General features: G+C 38.8%; 1 long non-coding RNA gene across 5 annotated transcripts in view; it reads left to right on the top strand.

Annotated features, from left to right (window-relative positions):
- The first annotated feature begins 1,288 nt into the window (after positions 1-1,288).
- LOC126199276 (uncharacterized) overlaps positions 1,289-16,185 on the top strand; it is a 502,300-nt gene continuing 487,403 nt past the window's right edge. For all 5 annotated transcript variants that reach the window (XR_007540140.1, XR_007540143.1, XR_007540139.1 and 2 more), the window contains exon 1: positions 1,289-1,410. This is a non-coding gene — a long non-coding RNA (uncharacterized LOC126199276). The remainder of the gene's footprint in view (positions 1,411-16,185) is intronic.

Raw genomic sequence — 16,185 nt, 5'->3', positions numbered from 1 at the left:
CTTGTAGAACCTCGTCATTTGTACTAGCTGACATTGTTTCAGTCCGTTTTTTTTTTTTTTTTGCTTCACAAGGGTTTTTGATCTATTCTGTTGTTGCTAATAGCCGTCAGCGAGTATCAGTTTACACTGGTAACAGTCGTTTTCTCAGCCTCCTCACTGATACGGGCATGTGTGGTCGGTAATAGGTGTGGCACTTTTAGTGATATCACACATAAGGATGATGATGATGTTTGATTTGTGGGGCACTCAGCTGCGCGGTCATCAGCACTCGTACACATTCCCAATCTGTAAAAAAAAGTCCTATCTAGCCACTTTCATGAATGATGATGGAAAGCTGAGGACAACACAAACACCCAGTCCCCGGCCAGAGAAAATTCCCAACCCGGCCCGGAATCGAGCCCGGGACCCCGTGATCCAGAGGTAGTAACGCTAGCCACTAGACCACGAGCTGCGGACGCACACATGAGGATCTAGCGACATTGCACGGCCACGAGACTTGCAGTCCAGGGGAGGGTGCTTAAGTTGTACCAAAGTTTCCTCTGACCACCTGAGACGAATGATGGGATGGTTCCTTAAAGCAAGGAGACGGGCGAATCCCGTTACTTGCCTTCCCTATTTGAACTAGTGCTCCGCTAGTAACGTTCTAGATTTCGTGCCTTCTTTTCCAGCGTAGCTAGTACTTCCGCGCGCTATCTCCATTTAGCGTGGATGTGGAAAATTTAAAAAAGGAGCCAAACAAACTGTTCAAAATACAGGCGTTGACGTAGTTGAATACTGTAATTATTTCGTTTACAGATTCATCTAAGAATAAAATATGGACTCTTTCCATAATGTCTGAAGCAAATAACGGACTCCGAAATTAGGACTCAGTGCAGTAAGGTTATAGAACTTAAGTTCAAATGGTTCAAATGGCTCTGAGCACTATGGGACTTAACATCTGTGGTCATCAGTCCCCTAGAACTTAGAACTACTTAAACCTAACCAACCTAAGGACATCACACAAAACCCAGTCATCACGAGGCAGAGAAAATCCCTGACCCCGCCGGGAATCGAACCCGGGAACCCGGGCGTGGGAAGCGAGAACGCTACCGCACGACCACGAACTGCGGACTATAGAACTTAAGTATACTGCCGAATACAGCCAGATATCGATGTTCTTGGCAATCCCGTCCGTAGCTGACACCTTTGCTTCTCAGCCACTGTGCCGTCTTCCGAGACTACTATCAATATGTAAACTGACTTTAAGACGAGCACTGGAGCGCCCCGGGACCATTTCCTTGTCTGTTAACGGCAGTATTCGCTGCGGTTTTCCTCGTTCCTTAGTCAGTCAGCCGACGCTAGTGGTTCCGGCAGGATCTTCAAAACACAGACGGGATACACTTCTCGATAACCTTGACGTCATACTCTAAGGTAAGGGAAACAAACTTTTTTCCAATACTTATCTACGTCGATTAGCAATGAAAGACAGGACGGATGCTTCTTCAATACTACACGTGACTACAACCTAAATATGATTACGTTTACGATGATGTTTCCTGTGGAGATGATTGGCACAACTCCTTCAGACAGGATGTGTTATCTTTGTTGACTTAAGTATCGCATGGTGTATTTATAAAAGACTCATACTTTAAAGGCGTCGTTTTTATCTTCATCCTAGCGGAAAGAGTTGGTAGAACCCATCTGTCGGTTACCTACTTTCTGCTGACGTAAATGGGGCCATAACTCTCAGTCTCACCTTCACCTGTTATTCATTTTTGTTACACTGTAGTGCTACAATGTATTCTTCGACGTTTGTACACGTTTCATCGAGGTTCATTTATGGAACATCGGTGAGGATCGTTTTAGTTTTAAATTCTATGAGGAAAGATATTTCGTCCATGTTATATCACCACCACTATCAAGAATTTACCATGTATTATCAGAAACATTGCTTTCTGTGTACATTCATAAAACGACTGAAAATGCATAAAATATGCCATACATTTAATGAACTGTGGCACTCGAACGATAAGCGCCCAAAGCACACCACTTAATTTCTTGGAAAATAGATGTTTGTGAAAATCAGATTTATAGACTAACCAACAGCCTCATATGTCTGACATGTTTTTTAACCAAGTCTCAATGTCCAATACCTCCTATGAAATATTAATTAATACGCAATATTATATGAGTTATCAACATTAATTCACAAAATTTACTGATTTAGGCTTATGGCAATTGTTCCTTTTGACAGTCATAAAATTTGTAATTAGCTTAAAACAAGAACCAGAACACAAAGAACTGACACTAAATGCACTATTCACATAATTATGACCTATTTCAACACCTCATGGTTCTCGTTATCGTCATTTTCGTTAACCAAATGCTACTATGCATTTCAGATTGTGAAGTATTACCACTATTTACATGATGTAGGCGCTAAATTATGTTGTCAACTCTAGATAACAATTGAGCAGCGCAGAACAACAAAATGATGCTTTTTACTATGGGCCCATATGGAAATGAAAATCCGAGAAATCGATGAGATACCTTCTCGTGTTAAGAGTGGTCTGTCCGATCATTATGCGCAGCTCCAAAAAGTAACGCAGATCAGTCCTTCAAAATAGTGCGTTGAATTAAGGATTTAACAATTGCTAATTTAGACTGGAGTCAGATGTACAGCGAACCTGAGGCTAATTTAAAATTTAGCTAATTTCATGAGACCTTTGTTAACATTTTTGAAAACAGTTTCCCTAAGAAAACAGTGAAACATAATTGTAAGAAAGCATCTAAAAAGCCATGGCGTGTTAAAGGGATAAAAATGTGTTATGAACAAAAAAGGGAAATGTATGTTACAGCTAGAAGGAGAAAATGTCAAACTTTATGAAAACTACTGCACTGTATTAAGAAAAGTTATTAAAAAGTCCAGAAGTATGTGCATTGTATCTGAGATTAGTAACTCTTATAATAATATTAAAACAATTTAGAATATTGTTACAAGGGTAAAAGAGCAACCGAGACCAAAGGAAGATTATTTCTATCAGACACAATGAAATGTTTGTTCTCAAAAAGTAAGGAGCAGAAAATATTTTTAATAATCATTTTTAAGTGTTGTAGGGAAAAAAAGATCCAACTGTTCACTAGAAAAAGCAAGGCTGTATATGGAACAGGCATATCTACGCAATTTGATAAAATTGAAATTCAATTTACCTCTCCTATTCAACAAAAGTAATAGCTCGCATAGAGTTGATGACATTTCCTACAGAGTACTTAAAGATTGTTCCCAACCGGTAAGTAGGATTCTTAGCCACGTATGCAGTAGCTCACTGAAACATGGCGTTTCTCCAGATAGACTGAAATATGCTATGGTTAAACCATTGCATAAGAAAGGGGATAGGTGTGGTGCTAACAACTACCACCCAGTCTCACTTTTGACAGCCTTATCCAAACTTCTTGAAAAAGTAATGTATTCAAGAGCAGCTTCACATATTTGTAAAAATGAAGTACTAAAAATTGTCAGTTTGGTTTTCAGAAAGGCTTTTCAACAGAAAATGCTATAAAAGCTCTCACTAATCAAATATTAAATGCTGTGAATAAGCAAACATCACCCAATGGGATATTTTGTGATCTCTCAAAGGCTTTTGACTGTGTGAATCATGAAAATCTTCTAGGTAAGCTAAGTATTGTGGTATGAGTGGGACAATGCACAAGTTTAATGAATATTTAACTGGAAGAATGCAAAAGGTTGAAATTAACAGTACAGATAGTCTGCATAAATCAGCAGAGTCCTCCAACTGGGGGAGGTGTCCTACAGGGTTCAGTATTGGGTCACTTATTGTTCTTGATGTTTGTTAATGAATTACCACTCTGTATTCATCAAGATGCAAAGCTAGTTCTTTTTTCTGATGATACAAGTATAGAAATCACACCCAACAAGCAAGAATTAGCTGAGGAAATTGTAAACAATGTATTTCAGAAAATTAGTAAGCGGTTCTCTGCAAATGAACTGTCACTTAATTTTGAGAAAACACATTATATACAATTCTGTGCAGTAAATAAGTATAGACTTGAACAGAAGTCTGTTGCTAAGGCAGAATATTCAAAATTTCTGGGTGTGTTCATTGATGAGAAATTGAAATGGAAGAAACACATTGTTAATCTGTTGAAATGGTTAGGTTCAGCTACTTATACTATTAGGGTTATTGCAAATTTTGGTGATAAACATGTCAATAAATTAGCCTCATTAATGTTATACCTTCATTGTTTCTACATTGTATGAGGAATTCTGCTTCTGAGATTAGGGTATTATGCAATAACCAGTACACATATCAATACTTCGGCGCCCCACTTGCCATCTATGTCCTGTAATTTTCATCTTGTGTTTTAACATATATAAAATCAGTTATTTACTAGTAACAGACCTTCAGTGACCCATTGCTGCACTTCTTTATCATTGTTAAGTAAAATAACGTCCAATAAGCTGATGTTTATGAAAACGTTGTTCCAGTTACTATGAGGATTATGTGTACTGAAATTAAGATATATTTAGTGTATGTGAAACAGAGAACGCCGACGTCGGTATGCAGCAACGACTCTGTAAAATGGAGCCTTCAGGATTTTTTTCTGTTCTAAAATCTACAACTGACCTACAACTGACTCCTGACTGATACACCTGAACTGCATGGGACTGCCAGTCGGTTAAAGAAACATCAATGATCGAATCTTCAGAAAAATTTTAAGCAAAGAGGCAAGAGGTGAATTCACTTCGATGATAAGACTTAACATCTTGTGAATTTATTATTGTTTCTAATGCCAGTACGAGTATTAATATTTTCGCACAGGATAGAAATACTTGGCGATTTGACGTTAAAAATTTAGTAGAAAATGAACAACCGATTACTTGAAAAGATTATAGACGTTAGGATGACGCCTTCGCAATTACAAATAAACACTACTCGCTTAACATTTATTTTTCAAATGGCTATACGAAAAAAGGATGATAAGTCAGACGAAGGCCATGACACGTTGTTTACTGTAGAGCACTGGACACAAACTATAGTACTGTCCGCAATGCATGCGCTCAGCTGGGTTCTCATAAGAGACAGTCATGTTCGCAGATGACGAACCATAGAACAAGCTGAAACATTTTGTTTTTAGTTTCTCTTACGAAATTTATCTTTTTTCTCCTGGTGTGTAATTGTGTCCCATTGCTCTAGTTGCTAAACGTTTGCGAACTTGCAGCATGATGCAGATAAAAAATAGATCCGCAACTTGTTTTGTAATTGACATAAATCGTTGTAGCTCCGTCATAAATTGTATTGAGAAGTATCTTTGTTTATTTCTTGATGGTGACTAGTTTAAGACACCTGTGTCCATTTTCAAACCATCACATCGTAAGTGTGAAAATACAGGTGATAGCCTATATAAAAAAAACTGCCCCTGCAGTGATGATAAAAGCAGCTATACTATGGCCGACTCAACAACAGTAAATGTAGTATTTTTACAATAGCTGTCACCAGTATTTGTCACAATTACGATACGGACGTTTTGAAAATGAACAAAGGTGTCCGAAACTAGACACCATCAAGAAATAAGAAACGATGCTTCTCAATGCAAATTACGACGGAGCTACAACCATTTATTTCAGTTCCAAACATTTGTTATTCGTATGCTTTCAGACGTGGATATGCGTTACAGTATTCCACTGATTATGTCAGTACAAGTATCGAATGTCGTGGCGTTGAAGTAAACAATTTTTAGGGTGGCTGGCATGATGCGACCCGCACATAATTTCCTTGCTCGAAGCATTTCTTCATCTCAGAGTAGCACCTACACCTATCTCCTTCATCTTTTCATCTACATATCCTAGAATGTGTTCTACAACATCAACATACGGTACTCTCATTCGATTTTTAAAATCGTATTCTAGCCCTCCACCTACTCCGACTTCAGGTTTCTGTGTTGTGCCAAAACCATTTTCGGTGAATGTGGCACAGGCTCAGTACCAAGATCAGAACCATTTCCTCCCTTCTTCCCGCCCCATAAGAGGTAACTCTCCATCTTCGTCGCTCTTAATGTCTACATAACGCTAAAATTCTCTATTTCGTTCTTCCACTACAAGCTACGCGCTTGATTAAATCTACGGCTTTTCTCATGAATCATCTATCAACCATGAAGCAAAAGTGCCTTTTATTTGAGGCACTATAAGCCCTCAGCTTCTTTCGATACGTGAACTAACTCCGCGTCCATTCGTCTAGTTACGGAAAAATTAGAGCGAGGGAGATGATCTCGTGTGTCAAGTGAAATCTGATATTACGTGTCACTCGGCATTGTCTATGTTAGCAAAGCTTTGCCTTAACAATCATATGAAGACTGGTCATAACATCCATTAAAATCAGCGCCTAGTCGACTGAGGACACCCCCTCTCTCTCTCTCTCTGTCTCTCTCTCTCTCTTTCTTTTTTTTTCTCTCTCTCTCCTCCCATTAGTACCTTTCTGTTACAATTGTTGAAACCAATTCCATTGATCAGGAAGATGGATTATTAATTTTTTTCAGTTATTTTCAGTCAGAGAGCTCTTTAGAAAAATTTCAAATAATGAGGTGCCCAACTAAATGACTAAGTTTCAGTTCGGTGTTATTCAGTTTCATTTTTTTTTAAGTTCTTGCTTACTAGATTTCGTCTGAAACCAGAATTTGGCTCTTCTCGATACCCAGAATATTAGATCTCTTTCCTTATTTTGTCGGCCCGCATCTCGTGGTCGTGCGGTAGCGTTCTCGCTTCCCACACCCGGGTTCCCGGGTTCGATTCCCGGCGGGGTCAGGGATTTTCTCTGCCTCGTGATGGCTGGGTGTTGTGTGCTGTCCTTAGGTTAGTTAGGTTTAAGTAGTTCTAAGTTCTAGGGGACTTATGACCACAGCAGTTGAGTCCCATAGTGCTCAGAGCCATTTTGACCTTATTTTGTCTCTAAAGTCCACCCTTCAAAACCACAGCTTAAAACTCCCCACATATACATTTCTTCAATTTGTTATATTTCAGCATTAATAAATTGCAATTTTTCCCGTCCTGACTACTCTTTCGTTAATTGTTTTTATAAATTGTTAGTCTCTTTGGTTCATTTATTTATTTTTTAATTATTATTATCAGCGTAACAACGCATATATGGAAAGAGTGACGAGAAATTCTTTTAACAATGCTGTGCCTTTAATTTCTTTATCATCGTTACCTTTTAGTAAAATAAAATGTATCTATGGAAGTCTTATTGTTCTGGATCTGGCCTACAATTTAAAGAACGATTTTTAGTAACTGCAACTCATGCTAAGGATCAATATATCTTTCCTACTTCATAGTTATTCAAAGTTGAAATTACTGTTTTATGATCACTGATGTTACAGTTCGTACAATCGTTCAAAAACACAAGTTTGCAGTGGATTTTATTTCTTACTAGAATGCTGTTTCATACCACGACTAGCCCAAGAACATGAGACTCTCATTAAAGAAAATTACGTTATCACTATAAAATTTAGCCAGATCAGAACGGAGCACAGCAAGATTCCTATCAGATTCGGTAAGTACATTAAATTATTTGCACTGTAATTTATATCCTATCAGCAGCCCGCGTCAACCTGCAACACATCATAAAATCTGCTGATCTTCACTGCCAGTCTGGGAGCTAAAAGAAATAATATTATTCTACTATTATTTTACCGCTTCCTTGCGGTATACTCGACGATATTGTAAATCGTTTAAATACGCCGCGGCAGCGGCTCTTCTTTCTCCACACAGCTCAGCTCCACAGATAATAATTTTTTTTTATATAACTGAAAAATATCTTAACAGGATGGGATAATAGGCAAGCAAGCTTTAACAATTAAATAATACACGTTTTCATTTAAACAACTCTATTGAAACATTTAAATATCTCAACAATTACAGACCTGTGTAAATGCACACGTAATGGCGTACAATTCCCAATCTCGACAAAAGAATGCTACCTTCTCGCTCTCTACGACAACAACAGGAGATCTTTCTCTCACAGCTTCCAGATTAAGAAGACAAAGACTTTACTTTACATCATGCATTATATACTAATTCATTTTGTGATCTCTGTACAACATTTATCTTCTGTGTCGGTCTTATTACTCGCCGACGCAGACGTTCTCAGAAATAAATAATAAAGAAAAAATACATAATTTTACACAATGACACAATATGACACATCTAATATTCTCATTATTACACAATATATTGTCTTTGTTTATTACTAGACGTTACAAATTGTACAATTGTTCAATTGCCTAATATATATATATATATATATATATATATATATATATATATATATATATATATATTCAATTGCAATTTATTAATGCTGCTGAAACATAACAAATTATATATACAGGGTGTTACAAAAAGGTACTACCAAACTTTCAGGAAACATTCCTCACACACAAATAAAGAAGATATGTTATGTGGACATGTGTCCGGAAACGCTTACTTTCCATGTTAGAGCTCATTTTATTACTTCTCTTCAAATCACATTAATCACGGAATGGAAACACACAGCAACAGAACGTACCAGCGTGACTTCAAACACTTTGTTATAGGAAATGTTCAAAATGTCCACCGCTAGAGAGGATACATGCATCCACCCTCCGTCGCATGGAATCCCTGATGCGCTGATGCAGCCCTGGAGAATGGCGTATTGTATCACAGCCGTCCACAATACGAGCACGAAGAGTCTCTACATGTGGTACCGGGGTTGCGTAGACAAGAGATTTCAAATGCACCCATAAGTGAAAGTCAACAGGGTTGAGGTCAGGAGAGCGTAGAGGCCATGGAATTGGTCCGCCTCTACCAATCCATCGGTCACCGAATCTGTTGTTGAGAAGCGTACGAACACTTCGACTGAAATGTGCAGGAGCTCCATCGTGCATGAACCACATGTTGTGTCGTACTTGTAAAGGCACATGTTCTAGCTGCACAGGTAGAGTATCCCGTATGAAATCATGATAACGTGCTCCATTGAGCGTAGGTGGAACGAAACTAAAATGAGCTCTAACACGGAACTTAAGCGTTTCCGGACACATGTCCACATAACATCTTTTCTTTATTTGTGTGTGAGGAATGTTTCCTGAAAGTTTGGCCGTACCTTTTTGTAACACCCAGTATATAAATATAATAGATAAATATCAAAATTTGTAACCTGTAATTCATGTCGTTTCCTGACTTTGCTAAAACTAATGTCAACCGCGAATATAATGTTACGTTTTCCCTCACTTTTACCCTTAATCTGTATTTAACCTCTTTCGTTGTGTCATCAATGTCTATTTCTGTAGTCTGATTTTTGTATAAATTGAGAATCACTTTTTCATCCCTCTGGTTTACTCTGATTTTGTTAATTGAGAAATGAAAATTAAGTGCTGGCAAAGACTCGAAACTGTAACTTCAGCATTTTAGAGCAGGTGCCTTTTTCGTTAGCCTATCTCAGCAAGTGTCTAGACCTGATTCAAATTTTCATTATCACTCATGTATCCTTCTTTTATTCCCGAAAACTTCAAGCAAAGTTTCTCCCACAGACTTTGTGTTAATAGCTCCGTTTCTCTAGTGACAGTAGTTCCACATTAGTAGTGGTAGAAGCCAGTAGTAGTCTTCAGAATAGCAGGAGGAAATATCAGGGACAAAACATGAGTGGCACCTCGATTCGTGCTCTAACTGGCTTATGGTTAAGGTAACTGCTCGCTGAAAGCGTTACTTCTATGCTCTACATACTGCTAGGCATCGTTTCATTTATCACTACATAATTTTTAAAGTGCAGTTTCAGTATATACGAACGTTTTCCGTGTCATGGCTACTTCAATGACTGTGTCCTCATTGATAACATTCTTTTCACATCGGTGAAGAAGTTAAAATTATAATTTAGTTAAATCCTTCAGCAACAACTAACCGTGAGCTCTCTCAAAAGTCATTGAATGGGGCATAAGTCTGAATTAATCTCTTAAAAATAATTGATAGTGGTATTATAGTTTAGTAGCCGAGAAACCCTTCGTCGCCTGGATATCTATTTATAGGCGTGCCCGAGAAGTTGTACGTTTGTAATTTATTTTTTACTTATAAAGCTTGTTTTGTATACGAGTCTAAGTGATATGACTGGGGACATTAACGAAGACCTTTTTTGCTTCACTAGCACGAGAGAGAGCCATGTAGACCTGACGATTATGAAACAAGCTGACACTAAGCCCCATACCTGAATCCACGTGTCATACGATAAGGTCACTGGGAATTGTACACATTTGAAGCGAAATGGTAAATTGTTAGGAATAAGTGGGATACAGGGTACAAAAAAATCGCTCGCCAGTACCACTTACCATGAAAATTTCCGCTTCTACAATGTTACATTAGAGAGAAGTACCTTTAAGCCTTAGTGAGTGAAGGATTCTGAAGATACGTGAGACCTCGGTTTCTGAAGGAGTTTCCAATGAGTAAATTAAAGCTTGATGTTCTTGAGCCACAGCAAGTCGCGCCTCACGATATTCGTTGGATTCTTGGTACCGCATAATCCTTAGCCTTTCAGACCTCCGGCGCATTCAGAAATACTCGACTATTTTCCATGCATTCTTATTCGCAACAAAACGAAATCAGAATGAAATTTGTAGGCACCCAAATCACAAAGCAAACTTAATAGACTTGTAATTCTTAGCAAAGAATGTTAATAAAACCTATAGAAAGTATCAAAGCAGTGTCATTGAGTTTTTTTTATTACGCAAAGCGAAATCATTACACCCTTTATGCTAGCCAAGTAAATTCAGTGTTGTTTATTTGGTTCATGGGCGTCGCGTCGGATAATGTTGTGGAAGCTGCAGAATTATTCGACGAGGTAATAATCCTTAGCCTTTCAGACCTCCGGCGCATTCAGAAATACTCGACTATTTTCCATGCATTCTTATTCGTAACAAAACGAAATCACAATGAAATTTGTAGGCACCCAAATCACAAAGCAAACTTAATAGACTTGTAATTCTTAGCAAAGAATATTAATAAAACCTATAGAAAGAAGCAAAGCAGTGTCATTAAGTTTTTTTATTACGCAAAGCGAAATCATTGCACCCTTTATGCTAGCCAAGTAAATTCAGTGTTGTTTATTTGGTTCATTGGCATCGCGTCGGATAATGTTGTGGAAGCTGCAGAATTATTCGACGAGATAATAATCCTTAGCCTTTCAGACCTCCGGTGCATTCAGAAATACTCGACTATTTTCCATGCATTCTTATTCGTAACAAAACGAAATCACAATGAAATTTGTAGGCACCCAAATCACAAAGCAAACTTAATAGACTTGTAATTCTTAGCAAAGAATGTTAATAAAACCTATAGAATGAAGCAAAGCAGTGTCATTAAGTTTTTTTTATTACGCAAAGCGAAATCATTGCACCCTTTATGCTAGCCAAGTAAATTCAGTGTTGTTTATTTGGTTCATGGGCGTCGCGTCGGATAATGTTGTGGAAGCTGCAGAATTATTCGACGAGATAACTGCTCGTCTTCCTCAGTGAGCACCTGAACCAAAGAAGCAGTCACTACGTCGGGAAAGTCTTAAACAGCACAACTTCACTGTTAGTTTGTATTCATACAGATAATATCGTAACGCTTAATCCTGTCACTGATTTAAACGTCCTGAGTTATTGTGTTAAAAATACCAGTAGCACCATCTGTTGTTTCTTTGTTGAACTACACCGTGATGATCAAATATCGGAACTGCTGAGCTCAGCAGACGATTTTAAATAAAACTTTAATTTACGACATATATTTTTTTGCCGTGATCCGATTTTGATGAAAGTAGCTTATACGTTGCCACAGTCTACGCTCAATTTACCTGTGAAAACTCCATGAAAATTCGTCTAATAGCTTGAAGATAAGCGTTTTCAAACAGATAGGCACGGTAGTTTTACAGTTTTATTATTAGCACACATTTGCTTCCGCTTCTTTTTTAAGTACATATTGACATTTAATTACATGTCAGCTAATAGTAGCTCTTAATCATTACTAGAGAAAGTTATGACAATGTTGACAAGAATACTCTCTTCCAGATTCTGAAGGTGGCAGGGGTAAAATATCGGGAGCGAAAAGCTATTAACAATTTGTACAGAAACCAGATGGCAGTTACAAGAGTCGAGCGGCACGCAAGGTTCAAAAATGGTACAAATAGCTCTGAGCACTATGGAGCTTAACATCTTAGGTCATCAGTTCCCTAGAACTTAGAACTACTTAAACCTAAGGACATCGTACACATCCATGCCCGAGGCAGGATTCGAACCTGCGACCGTAGCAGCCGCGCGGTTCTGGACTGAAGCGCCTAGAACCGCTCGGCTACCGCGGCCGGCGGCACGCAAGGGAAGCAGTGGTTGGGAACGGAGTGAGACAGGGTTGTAGCCTATCCCCGATGTTATTCAAGATGTCTATTCAGCAAGCAGTAAAGGAAACAAAAGAAAAAATTTTGATGGTAATTAAAATCTAGGAAGAAGAAATAAAAACCTTGAGGTCTGCCGATGACACTGTAATTCTGTCAGAGACAGCAAATGAATTGGAACAGCAGTTGCACGGAATGGACAGTGTCTTGAAACGAAGATATAAGATGAACATCAACAAAAGCAAAACGAGTATAATAGAATGTAGTCGAATTAAATCATGTGATGTGATGCTGAGGGAATTAGATTAGAAAATGAGAATTTAAAGTAGTAGATGAGTTTTGTAATTTGGACAGCAAAGTAACTGATGATGGCCGAAGTACAGAGGATATAAAATGTAGACCGGCTATGCCAACGAAAGCGTTTCTGAAGAAGAGAAATTTGCTAACATCAAGTATAGATTTAAATGGCGAGAAGTATTTACCGAAAATATTTGTATGGACTATAGCCCTGTATGGAAGTGAAACATGAACGACACACACTTTAGACAAGAAGAGAATAGAAGCTATAGAAATGTGGTGCTGCAGAAGAATGCTGGAGATTAGACGAGAGGACCACGTAAGTAATGAGGAGGTACTGAATAGAACTGTGGAGGAGAGGAATTTGTGGTACAACTTGACTAGAAGAAGGGATCGGTTGGTAGGACATGTTCTGAGGAAGCAAGGGATCACCAATTTAACATTGGAGGGAAGCGTGGTGGGTAAAAATCGCACAGGGAGATCAAGACATAAATGCACTAATCAGATTTAGAAGAATGTAGATCGCAGTAGTTACTATGAACGAAGAGGCTTGAACAGGTTAGAGTAGCATGGAGAGCTGCATCAAACCAATCTTTGGACGTCGTTATTTACAGTGTTGAGTAGAGTCTAACAAGCGTGTGGTAGCCAAACGCGGAAGTTCTACACTTATTTTGGACACTCCGTGCAATTCTGTTTCCTATGTTTGCTGATTGTTATTCTTTTTGTAAATTCCGCTGGCACTGGTGTATCCTGATATTAAAATGTTTAAACTTTGTACAGCTGTTCTTTCACTTTGATCTGCAATATTCTTCACAAAATCAGCAGGGATATTGTCTGTCCGGATATTGTCTGTCCCTATAACCTTGTCGTTGTTCAATTTAATTTTTTTCCCACAAATATTCCTTCAGACATTTTCTGTGTAAATTATTCTTCAAAATTGTGTGATAAGAAGTAGCCCACAAGTCACTGTAGTAAGCATTGACTGCGCACTTCTACTTGGCCGTTCCTTTCCTGGCCTGTTCGTGAAAAGATCTCGGGCACAATGACTCTCTATATGCCTCCGTTCACTTTCTCATCTCTCTTATCTTATTGTTAAGTTCATTTTGCAAATTATATGGTGGAGGCAGTAAAAGCGTTCTTAAGCCGAGCTCGAATGTAGGATCTTTACACTTCTCCGACTGTATGTCACGAAACGAACGTAATTTTTCATCGAACGTTTCCCATGCAGTATCCCTCAACATCGCGGTCATATTCCCATACTTAATATAGCCGCCGATTGCATGACGTCTCTGTTCTATCGATCTCCTCCAGTACAACATGATGAGGTTCTGAAACACAAGGATAAAACTCAGGTAAAGCGATTTTTTTTTACTTTAATTTTGTTTCGTAGCCTTGTTCCCATCCTCTTTTGGACGTGTCCTAATCACTCCAATTTTACAATCTCACATTAACCTTGTTGTAACCCTTAGTCACCATGACCGAGGAGTTTTAAATAACGCGTACCACATTCATCGAACGTTTGAAAATTGCTACAGAACCCTGGACCTCCATACCTCCATTAGATCCAACATACTTTTTGTCACGTTCATGATTAGGCACTCGACTGTACATTTTTGGAACTTCTACATCATTAACTTTACAGTTATCAGACGAAGGGGCAACAACAACGCTAAGATGAGAGGTGTTCCCACGTTTCTGCCAGGTCCCACCGACAGCTAAACGAATGACAGTTACTCCATCATTTGATGCCACAGCTTCTTGTGCAGCTATTCTAATAAGTCTCTTCACATGCAGGTTTCTTAAGACTACATCTTAGTAACTGAACAACTTGGACGATGGTGACGGCAGATCAAGCTTGAATACCTATACTAATAATGTTACCATTATTTAAAAATTGTGGTTCCACGGAATGCCTACATATACTTTCATTCAAACTACAAACCATCTTTCTCGACGTGCTTGGTGGACGAGGAAGATCACGTGGAACTGTCTCTTCTAACGCACTAGCATAATTATTTTCATTATATTGACTAGTAAGTCCGTGTTCTTTCTCTCTCGTGTACATATTACCTCGAAATATTCCTTTAGGAAACACTTTAGTAGCCCGTGGTATTATGAAAGACAAAATATACGCTTACAGAAACAACCCACAGCACGATTTCAAAAACAACAAACTTCTGTTTACAAGCCGAAAAAAGATCGCGCAGGCGCCATATTGATACGTAAAAGAGGCTAACCACATCCCGCATAACAGTTATCTTCTTAACCACAGTAAACCGACGTATTTGCATTCTTCCTGCACTGTCCAAGGCCATTGACTATATAGTCAAATCAGGTTTCCGTTAACATCGCAGCACAAAGTCTTGCACATCCATGGCAAGTTTCTCGTCGTCTGTTACCTTAATGAAAGTAACAGATGACAGATTACCATGGATGCGCAAGAGACAGCTATCATGTGCTCCTTAGATTTCAGCAGAACCTTCAACAATTTACTTACCAAACTTAGGAGCATAAATTTCTGCCCAGATGCATTGAAATGATTTCGGTCATACCTGACGCCTCGCCAGCAGTGCGTTTATGTCCGGCCGTTACAATGGAGACAGGCAGTATCAAGAGTTCCCCAGAGTTCGGTATTAGATTCTATACTCTTTTCATCTGGTTTGTCCTCCTGTAAATACCATATGCACACTGGCAGCTCCAGTTGTATCTAAATGCAAAACAAATAAACCCAAAGACAGCTAAGGAGATTCTCATTATCGACCTGTGTGCACTATCGAAACGGGCGTAGGATACTGGTTAAAGCTCAATCCATCCAAAACCAGAGTGGTACTGGTTGGTCGTTCGAGGCTCATTAGCCCGAATTATCGCGAATCCCTACTACCTTTAACCCCAAATGAGATGAATATCAACTTCTCTCCTTCAGCAAAAAGTCTGGGAGTAATAATAGATGACAATCTAAATTTGATTCGTCACATAACTGCAATGTGCAAGAATGCATAATCATCACTCCATGCCCTACAAAAATACAAAAAGCTCTTCCCTCTTGACCTGAAAAATAACTTGTAAAACCGCTTATACTTCCAGTTATTGATTACGGGGATGTTACCCTGCAACGCCTTTATGAGGAAAGCTCATGTTGCTTTTAACTGGTTATGAATGCCTGTGTTCGTTATGTCTGTGGTGTTCGACCGTTTGATGATATTTCGTCAGCATATACACACCCTCCCGGCTACGTGCAGGCAGGTGCGGAGACTACCATAGCCTCTGTGTTCTGTCCCGTCTTATCAACGTACACTGTCCCCCTCATCTTTCCTCCACCGTAACGTTCTTATCTGAACAACATACTAGAAGCACCTGTTCCCGTCAGAGAAAAATCTTTTCCGTCCCATTCCATCGTTCAGCCCTTTCTCGAAATCCTTCTCAATAATAGGAACCCAACTCTGGAGTAACATCCCGCAGTATATTAGAGAACTGGATAACATCTCCAGCTTCAGAAGACAGTTAA

Source organism: Schistocerca nitens, chromosome 8 (genome assembly GCF_023898315.1).
Source record: "Schistocerca nitens isolate TAMUIC-IGC-003100 chromosome 8, iqSchNite1.1, whole genome shotgun sequence".
Taxonomy (NCBI): domain Eukaryota; kingdom Metazoa; phylum Arthropoda; class Insecta; order Orthoptera; family Acrididae; genus Schistocerca; species Schistocerca nitens.
Note: the sequence above shows the minus strand (reverse complement) of the source record. Positions and strands in the feature narration are given on the sequence as shown.